The sequence below is a fragment of the Anabrus simplex genome, chromosome X, assembly GCF_040414725.1.
Source record: "Anabrus simplex isolate iqAnaSimp1 chromosome X, ASM4041472v1, whole genome shotgun sequence".
NCBI classification, from domain to species: Eukaryota; Metazoa; Arthropoda; class Insecta; order Orthoptera; family Tettigoniidae; genus Anabrus; species Anabrus simplex.
In genome coordinates, this window is record NC_090279.1 from 152,545,821 (window position 1) to 152,555,673 (window position 9,853).

A 9,853-nucleotide genomic window follows, 5' to 3' on the forward strand; every position below is an offset into this window, starting at 1 on the left:
CATTTCGCTGTGTTCTCTCCTTTGCCCACATGTTCTTGGACTATTCATTTCGTTTTTCCTGGAACTCCTCGAATTTATAAATTGTAGCTCGAAACGTATCTCTATTAAAGATTTCTTTTAGACTGATGCCAACTTCCTTCACGTCTTTTCTTGCTTCTTCTACCCACTTAGTAGTTGCTTTTAATTTGATGATGTAATAATTAAATATTTTCTTTGTTAGTTTACTCTCGTTCATTCTTGTGAGGTGCCCATACAACTTCAGCCTCTTCTTACCTATGGTGTCTGTGATCTTCTCTCTCTGTCTGTCTGTCTGTCTATCTGTCTATAGATCTTCATTTCTCGTCTTCCTCCATGTACCATCCTTTCTTTTTGCGGGTGCTAAGATCTTCCTCAAGATTTTTCTTTCTTTCTTATCTAGCTCATCAATTTCTCCTTTTTATTTAGTATCAGACATTCTGAACTGTAAAGTCCCTCTGACTTGATAACCGTGATATATTGTCTGATGTATGCTCTGTAAGATATCGCTCTTTCATTGTATTTATTCTGTACTAATCTTTAGGCTAATTCCATCTTTATGGCCCTTCCCTTATTTGCTTCTTTATCAAGCCTATTCGCCTGGATCCATTCACCGAGATATTTAAATTTATCTGACTTCTTGACTTTCCCATACGTTGTTTATTATTATTATTATTATTATTATTATTATTATTATTATTATTATTATTATTATTATTATTATTATTATTATTATTATTATTTCTTCGTCGTCGTCGTCGCGAAGGGGTTACTTGGGTCCATTTGGAATCAACATTTGTTGGCTTTTTCTTTTAGCCCAGTATTCTTTCGTACGCAGTGAATGATTGTGTTTTCGTTGCAGGGTTAGACTTTCTCTCATCACCCTCAAAACCCTGTGTGAGTGTGATTTTTCTGATTTTATCTAGGTCCAGGAGAGTTGGTGATCCTAATTCCTTCAGGTTTTTCTGTGTTTGTTTGTACAAATTTGATCTGGTGGTTTTATTCTTTAAGAATGTGTAAATTCTGTGACTCAGTCTGTTTGAGTCCATTCTTTCTAAGTGCCACATGAATTGTGTTCTTTGCATGCGAATTGTGTATCTCGTAATTCTGGAGATCATTTTATATATTTCCGCATTTGGTTTTGGAAAATGTACACCAACTTCGATTCTCGGACCTAGTATTTTAACATTATTTTATGTTTTTTCACATCTAATTGTCCTTTTACTGTTTTGTGTTGGAGACTGAGAATTTCTGATGTGTAGAGATCATCGGGTTTGATTACTGTAGTATAGTGTCGGATTCTGCAGTTCCAGGAGAAACTAATTTTGTTGCAAGTATTTTTTAAACTGAAATGCAGTCTCAATTTTCTCGAGTCGCGATTCAATAGATTTATTTCCATTACAGTCACTAATCCATTTGCCTAAATATTTAAATTCGTTCACCCGATAGATGTGGTTGGAGCCAGTGTGGAGTTCAGATGGGGCAGTTTTGATGTCTGTCATAAATTTTGTTTTTTCAAATGAAAATTTGAACACAATTTTCGCTTCTGGTTTTTGCAGGAGTTCAAGTTGGTCTTTTTCTTCGGGGATGTCTTGGCCGATTAGTGTCATGTCGTCTGCTAATGCTAAACAGTCCAATTCTATGCCTTTATGTTTTGGTCCAATTCGGTGTATTGGCACATCTGCTTATCGCCATTCTCTTACAACTCTTTCAAGAACACAATTAAAGAGTAATGGGGATAATCCATCTCCTTGACATACTCGTATGACTATTGGAAATTTACTGCTCGATTTTCCCCTATAAACTTTACCATAGATTTGGTAGCAGTAAGTGTTTCTTTAATGAGATTTGTTGTATTTTCATCTAGACTAAATTCTGTTTGTATTGCTAAAATGGATTCTCGGTCTATGCCATCATATGCTTCTTTTAAAGTCGAGAAATGTAATGACTAGACACAGTCAAATTCTTGAATACAAGGGGCTAACATTCTTGGTTTGAAAGGATAAAAATTATTGTGTAGAAAAGAAAATTTCTTGCGTAAATCTAGACGTGGCTGCACAAGAAACGACATTACGATCGATAGTCGTATACCTCTTCGATAGCTTCTGCACCTATGAAACCATTTACGAACCATTTCAACTCACACAATTTAGCGCCAGCATTTCAAACCTTGTGCATTTTTCAAACAGAACTTCGAAAATTTCCATATTTAAACATTATATTTATTAATTGCTGAAAAATTGCAAAAAAAATGCTGATTTCGCGAGTCATAGGATTCTTTAGATTTTTCGTGAGTTGTTCGAGAGTTGAAACGTGTAATTACATGACATTTTTATGTGAAACATGTTTTAAACTGTGTTCATTTGGAACAAATTTTGACTGTCCCTGGTGATGACAAAATTTTTGTTTGACGTATTGCGAAAATATTTGATCGAGTTTTTCGGTTTAATATATTTGTTCTACGCATGATCGGACCTTTTTTTTTTCTGAATCCACTTTGTTATTCGCCAGCCTCTGAATCCAGTTGGGGTTCAGCACGGTTGAGCATGAGTGTCTACCATTATATTGAAAACTCCCCAAATTGATTCTATCTCAGGTCGTGAAATGGTGAAATTTAACTGTTCCTCTATTTGATACACAATTGTTTTAAAAGAATATTATACCGAATTCATGTGGCAGGACCGCTCGTGTCTGATTACAGGCCCTCTGGCGTGAGGTGCGATAAGTTCTACGTGCCGGCCATGGCCTCCTAAAATGTCACCTGTCATGAATAACAAAAATAGCCCTTACAATAATCTCATGTTTTTACCCTCGTTTGTTTACACATTGAAATCAGATATAATTTACGACTATTCCTTAAAAATTATCACAGAAATAATAATAAACATATTTTACACTCAAGGTATAAAAAAATAATTACCAACAATAAACACGATAAAGTATAATCATAACGTAGACTTTGAAGTTGATATATGGGCGTATTGACATATTATCTCCGTCTTTCCGTATCGCTTGTTTACACGTGGGTATAACTGATATTATATTCGTTATTTTTATTTCATTCTAGTCCATTGCCTTTATGTTTTGAGTTCCTGAGAAACTATTCTGAACAGACGAGTATTGAAGTATCTTATTCACGTAAGTTTACATATTCCGTAAAATAAAAATTGTAATTGTATGTTATATCAAATAATGTCTGCCTATTTAAACCATTAGTTGATGATCTTTCTAAAAACAACAACAACAACAATTATTATTATTATTATTATTATTATTAATATTAATATTAATATTATTATTATTATTATTATTATTATTATTATTATTATTATTATTATTATTATTCACAAGATGACCCGTGCTGCCCCGGAGAATCCGTTATAAGACAAACTAGCCGTTGTACCCGTGCTTCGCTACGCAATTCTACATTGCATACAGAATTCTAGATTAATTACCGAACATTTTGCGATTAAGATTGTATTAAATTGTACAACTCTTAACGTTATCTTAGGAACGCGACGGGGAATTCAAAAAACGTATTTTCTTGTGTGAAAACTGGGTTAGGTATTTTTCATTGTAATGGTAGGCCCTCTTGCCTACAATCAGTCACAATCAAGTTGGGGAGTTTTCACTATAATGGCAGACACTCCACCTGCCTATTTACATCCTCACTCAGAAAGACTGTCTTAGTGGTTTTCCCAACTGAAATCAACATAGGTCATTACATTGACGCCAGTAGGAATGTTGCGATTAAAAGCAATGCTATCATAGGAAATACTCGATCGAATGAAAAACCACACTTTTTTTCACTTTTGACGAACAGTACTACGCTGCCGATCTAACGGTGATCTAATAGGTGGAATACTATGATGAAACCGTATGTTTAATACCAGCAGTATCAGAAAATGTATGAACCAGAAGAATTGCATGCTTAAGAAGAAAGGTATCTCACTCCCCAGCTATTTCCCGCCAATATTCAGGCAGACTGAATACGCGGTACGCAGCAGTAATCCCATCTATCGGAGATGAATGGCTGCATAAGAGACACAGAATATCACAACAAACAATGGTCAATGTAGGCCTTCACATTTAGTTTTCTTCCGACTCTGAAAAACCACTCCTATTATAGTCGGTGCGGTAAAACTGAATAAAACATAAAGGATCGGAAGTTGTATTATCTATAACTGTTGCTATGTAGTACTTTTCGATAGGACCAATAACACAGCTGTTTAAAAATTAAATTTTAGGTGAATTCCCCTAAACTACCATTTCATCCAGGGTGAAAAAATGTTTATATCTTAGACTGTAGTTTCTTATTCCCAGGCTCTATATACTGATTTTCATTAAATTCTGTTAACCCATTTTCTCGTGGATCGGCGTTGATATGGACTTAGCAACAAAAATACAAATTCATGAATATATGTGTTATCACAGCCGGTACGGTAAAAAATACACGACATAAATGATCGGAAATGTAATTCTATATAACTATAGTCATGCAAGTATTTATTTATAAGACCACTAATAATATAAATATTTGAGAATTACATTTTAGGCCTTTCCCTAAACTACCATTTCACTCGGCATGTATAAAATGATTTATAGCTTAGATTGCACTGGCTCATACGCCGACTTTATACAAGCTGTGACAATAAAGTTCGCTGAATGAAATCAGAACGGTCGATCCGGCAACACTGATGCCACACAATGCTGCACCTACGTAGCAGCGCGTTTTGACCACCTGCTCCCAACGTTGCTCAGTTGAGCATCGTGTGTGTTCCGTGTAAGACCTGTTTGACACAGTGCGTGTTTACTGCATTGGTTCTGAACTGCGAACACCGAGCAAGTGGCCGTGCGGTTAGGGTCGCGCAGCTGTGAGCTTGCATTCGGGATATAGTGGGTTCGAATCCCACTGTCGGCAGCCCTGAAGATGGTTTTCCGTGGTTTCCCATTTTCACATCATGCAAATGCTGGGGCTGTACCTTAATGAAGGCCATGGCCGCTACCTTCCCAATCTCCCACCCTTCCGTCGCCGAAAACCTTCGATGTGTTAGTGCGACGTTGAACAAATAGCAAAAAGAAGAACTGCGAACAGGAACACGAACGACCAAAAGATCAATGTACAGTATTGTTTTAAGATTGGCAAGACACCGAAAGAGACGCATACGTTGCTAGTGCGTGTTTATGAAGATCAAGCACTGTCCTTGAAGTGTGTGTGCACGAGTGGTTCGCCCGTTTTCGAGGAGGCCGGGAAAGTGTTTCTGACAACCCCCGTAGCGGAAGACCGGCGACCGCAGTCAGTGACGAAAACATTGAGAAGTTGAGGTAATTAAACACGAACGATCGGCGATTAACTGTGCGCATGATAGTGGATGAACTACAGATTAACCGCGAATCCGTGCGACAAATCGTTACCCAGAAGTTAGGGAAGAGGAAAACGTGTTCTCGTCTTGTGCCACATCACTTGACTGACGATCAGAAGCAGGCAAGTTTAGAGGCTTCACAGGATTTTGTCGAAACGTCGGATGCTGCATCAAATTTCTTGAATTGTATTGTCTCTGAGGATGAAACCTGGTGTCTCAGGTACGACCCTGAAACGAAACGGCAAAGCATGGAAAGGCGTTCTCCGAGATCCCCTCATCGGTAAAAGGTCCCACGACTCAAATTCGCTTTGAAAGGAAAGAGATTTGACGATATTCCTGACATCCAACGAAACGTGACGAAGCTTTTGAACAGCATCCCAAAGGAAGCCTTCTTGCAAAGTTTCCAGGACATGTATCGCCGATCTCAGCATAGCATAGTTATGGGAGGGAACTATTTCGAAGGATAGTAAGGTGCATTGTTCATCTATGTTAATAGTACAGGACTATTCACCGAACTTCATTGTCACAGGTTGTATACCGATTTTCATTTTCTCTTCAACCGTTTTCTCGTGATGCGTGTACATACATGAAGACAGACAGACACAGAGAGAGAGAGAGAGAGCGACAGAAATTACGGAAAATAGAAAAGTACATTTCCTTGTTACTGTGGACACGACCGATACAAAGATGCCATTCTTCTCAAATTTTGAACGATGTACAGACAAAACTCTTATTTTATATGTGCACTAGAGTCCCGTTAATCCGAACCCCGTTAATCCGAACCGAAGTATTCAATTTTTTAAACAAATTCTCCTTATTGAAATGAAAGAACATATTATAGAATGAAGATTTCCTTGCATTAAGTGAAACAATGCATTGACTCACATTAGCGCTCGTAGTGGTGCTTAAGTGAAACAATGCATTGACTCACATTAGCGCTCGTAGTGGTGCATAAGTTAAACAATGCATTGACTCACATTAGCGCTCGTAGTGGTGCTTAAGTTAAACAATGCATTGACTCCCATTAGCGCTCGTAGTGGTGCTTAAGTGAAACAATGCATTGACTCCCATTAGCTCTCGTAGTGGTGCTTAAGTTAAACAATGCATTGACTCACATTAGCGCTCGTAGTGGTGCTTAAGTTAAACAATGCATTGACTCACATTAGGGCGTAGAAAAAGGCAAACAGCAAATCTAATCGACCGGTAACGATAATTAAGAAAATGGTTGTAATTTTTAGGAATTTTTTTTTTTTTTTTTTTTTGCTAGTTGCTTTACGTCGCACCGACACAGATAGGTCTTATGGCGACGATGGGACAGGAAAGGGCTAGGAGTGGGAAGGAAGCGGCCGTGGCCTTAATGAAGGTACAGCCCCAGCATTTGCCTGGTGTGAAAATGGGAAACCACGGAAAACCATTTTCAGGGCTGCCGACAGTGGGGTTCGAACCTACTATCTCCCGAATACTGGATACTGACCGCACTTAAGCGACTGCAGCTATCGAGCTCGGTAGGAATAAATAAAGAATATATCCACATACTTAACTATTTTTTATTTACCTAAAATTTGTAGCACGTATCGCCAGGATGTTTTCAAAATTGTGTTGCTTGCCTGTGTGCTTTCTACAGGTATGTCATAGTCCCATATTATATTTAACTTGTGTGTTCGAGAGACTGGAAAACTTGTAAGCTACATGTTCAATTTAAAACCGAAATCTTGTACATTCTTATTGGTCTTCTCTACCCATTATTGTTAAAGAAATATCATGTAAAATCTAGAAACAGAAGTCGCGATAAGACCTTAGAGTTAAAGCGACTCTAAAGTAACTTTTTCAAATTAAAAACTAGCGTTTCTTCCAAAAATCAGTACTTACCTCACTTAGAATTGATAGTCGCCTTTAGGATATCCAGTGCACAGGTGATCTGAAACTCTTTGTAACACTAAACAACTCAAAACTGGTACGTTGAAGATCAAAACCAAATGTGGGAGATATGAATATCAAACAGAAATGTAACGTTTCATCTGATCATCGAGTGGAACAAGAGCAGTGTTATAAAGAAAGCAGAAGAAGGTCATACCGCTGCCCACACAGTTGTGTACTTGTGACGGACTTCTAATGAAAGATTACCTCATCAAAATAATACTCTTCCTTCTAGGCCTTGACTGTGCGAATGGCTTTCTTCCACACCTACAGTGATGTACGACGAGGGAAGGTCACGCGTACGTGAGTCAGTGGAGAAGGTTGATTTAGAGCAGTAAGGTCCAGCTCCTTTCACCTTGGGGGATAAACTGCAGTTTCGAGATATATTCGGTGAATATTCCCCAGATGATGGCGTATGATATGACCAGAGTCGGTAGGTGAACAAATTAATTGTAACAAATAAATTTTACTTGTAGCCTAATAGTTACTTTTGGCCCACCTCTGTGGTGTAATGGTTAGTGTGATTAGCTGGCACCCACGGAGGTCCGGGTTTGATTCCCGGCTCTGCCAAGAAAAGTCATACGAGGACTGGAAACTGGAACGGGGTCCACTCGGGAAGTCAACAGAGTAGAGGAGGGTTCGATTTCCACCTCAGTCATCCTCGAAGTGGTTTCCCGTGGTTATCCATTTCTTCTCCAGGCAAATGCCGGGATGGTATACCTAACTTAAGGCCACGACCACTTCCTTCCCTCTTCCTTCTCTATCTCTTCCAATCTTCCCGTGCCCCATAAGAGGTAAATCTATATATATAAAAGCAAGTCGGGCTGGAGCGATGTATATATAAATATTTAAAAATGAAAAAAGACGTGAATTAATGAGGCACTTCCAGAAATCTCAGAAATTTGAAACTTGGTACGGAGGAAACTGATGCCCCCAGGATCCCTAGAAAAATCGGAAATTCTCAAAATTCCCTGAAGGGGGCACGCTGGGGGGGCTCAAATTTTGGGCTCAGCATAAGAACACAGTCGTATAGTATATCCAAAACGATAACCTATAGGTTTCGTGAGCTTAAAAATTTTCGAGAAATTCCTCATTTTTATCCCCTATCCCCCCAAATCAAAATGGCGGCACAACCTGCCAGACGAAGTAGACAATTGAAATTTGGTGAAATTATAGCTTTTGGTCCCTAACCGACGGGAAAATTCCAAGATGTTCAAATTTTTCACTTTTTACCCCCCAAAGATATCGAAATATGGAGGCAATTTTAATGACTGTGCAGACATTCCTTTTGAGCTATTTTTTGGCTAAACGGTAAGTCGTATCACAAAACGGATGGCACAATGTCGCTTCAATTCGGAGTGATATACAACTTTGGTCCAGTGACATTTTGTCGTATCTATCTCCCTTATACGTTAAATTAGGCCGTATTTCTGGATTGTTCGTAAATTTGGTGATTTTTACAAGTATATTTCATTGTTTGACACACTTATAAGAATTATAGGATCATCACGTTGTGTGCGCACATTGGCACGATTAAGGGACATATGTGTACCAAATTTCATGATTCTAGCTTATACATAAGTAGGCAAAAAGTAATGTACAATTTTAAAAATGCACCCAAATTTCACCCTATTCAAAATTTGATCTCAATTTACCCCCTTAATATGGGAGATACGAGGAAATGGTTTAGAAACAAACATGTAGAGCGATAAAAGAGGCGTCTGATGGTGCAAACCGTTTCTTAATATCATAAACCGTTTAGGAGATATAAATCTCGAAGTGGAAGTCTGCACTTTTCAACGTGCTCATGCTTACCTGTCATCTATATATATAAAAGCAAGTCGGGCTGGAGCGATGTATATATAAATATTTAAAAATGAAAAAAGACGTGAATTAATGAGGCACTTCCAGATATCTCAGAAATTTGAAACTTGGTACGGAGGAAACTGATGCCCCCAGGATCCCTAGAAAAATCGGAAATTCTCAAAATTCCCTGAAGGGGGCACGCTGGGGGGGCTCAAATTTTGGGCTCAGCATAAGAACACAGTCGTATAGTATATCCAAAACGATAACCTATAGGTTTCGTGAGCTTAAAAATTTTCGAGAATTTCCTCATTTTTATCCCCTATCCCCCCAAATCAAAATGGCGGCACAACCTGCCAAACGAAGTAGACAATTGAAATTTGGTGAAATTATAGCTTTTGGTCCCTAACCGACGGGAAAATTCCAAGATGTTCAAATTTTTCACTTTTTACCCCCCAAAGATATCGAAATATGGAGGCAATTTTAATGACTGTGCAGACATTCCTTTTGAGCTAATTTTTGGCTAAACGGTAAGTCGTATCACAAAACGGATGGCACAATGTCGCTTCAATTCGGAGTGATCTACAACTTTGGTCCTGTGACATTTTGTCGTATCTCTCTCTCATATACGTTAAATTTGGCCGTATTTCTGGATTGTTCGTAAATTTGGTGATTTGTACAAGTATATTTCATTGTTTGACACACTTATAAGAATGATAGGATCATCACGTTGTGTGCACACATTGGCACGATTA

The 9,853-nt window shown here is 38.3% G+C and overlaps 1 protein-coding gene across 1 annotated transcript in view; it reads right to left on the reverse strand.

Annotated features, from left to right (window-relative positions):
- The window catches only part of LOC136886046 (zinc metalloproteinase nas-7), a 36,098-nt gene extending 28,710 nt beyond the window's left edge, over window positions 1-7,388 (reverse strand). Inside the window, exon 1 of the mRNA XM_067158769.2 lies at window positions 7,248-7,388. The gene's annotated coding sequence lies outside the window, so the exon portion shown is untranslated. The remainder of the gene's footprint in view (window positions 1-7,247) is intronic.
- Window positions 7,389-9,853: the final 2,465 nt, after the last annotated feature.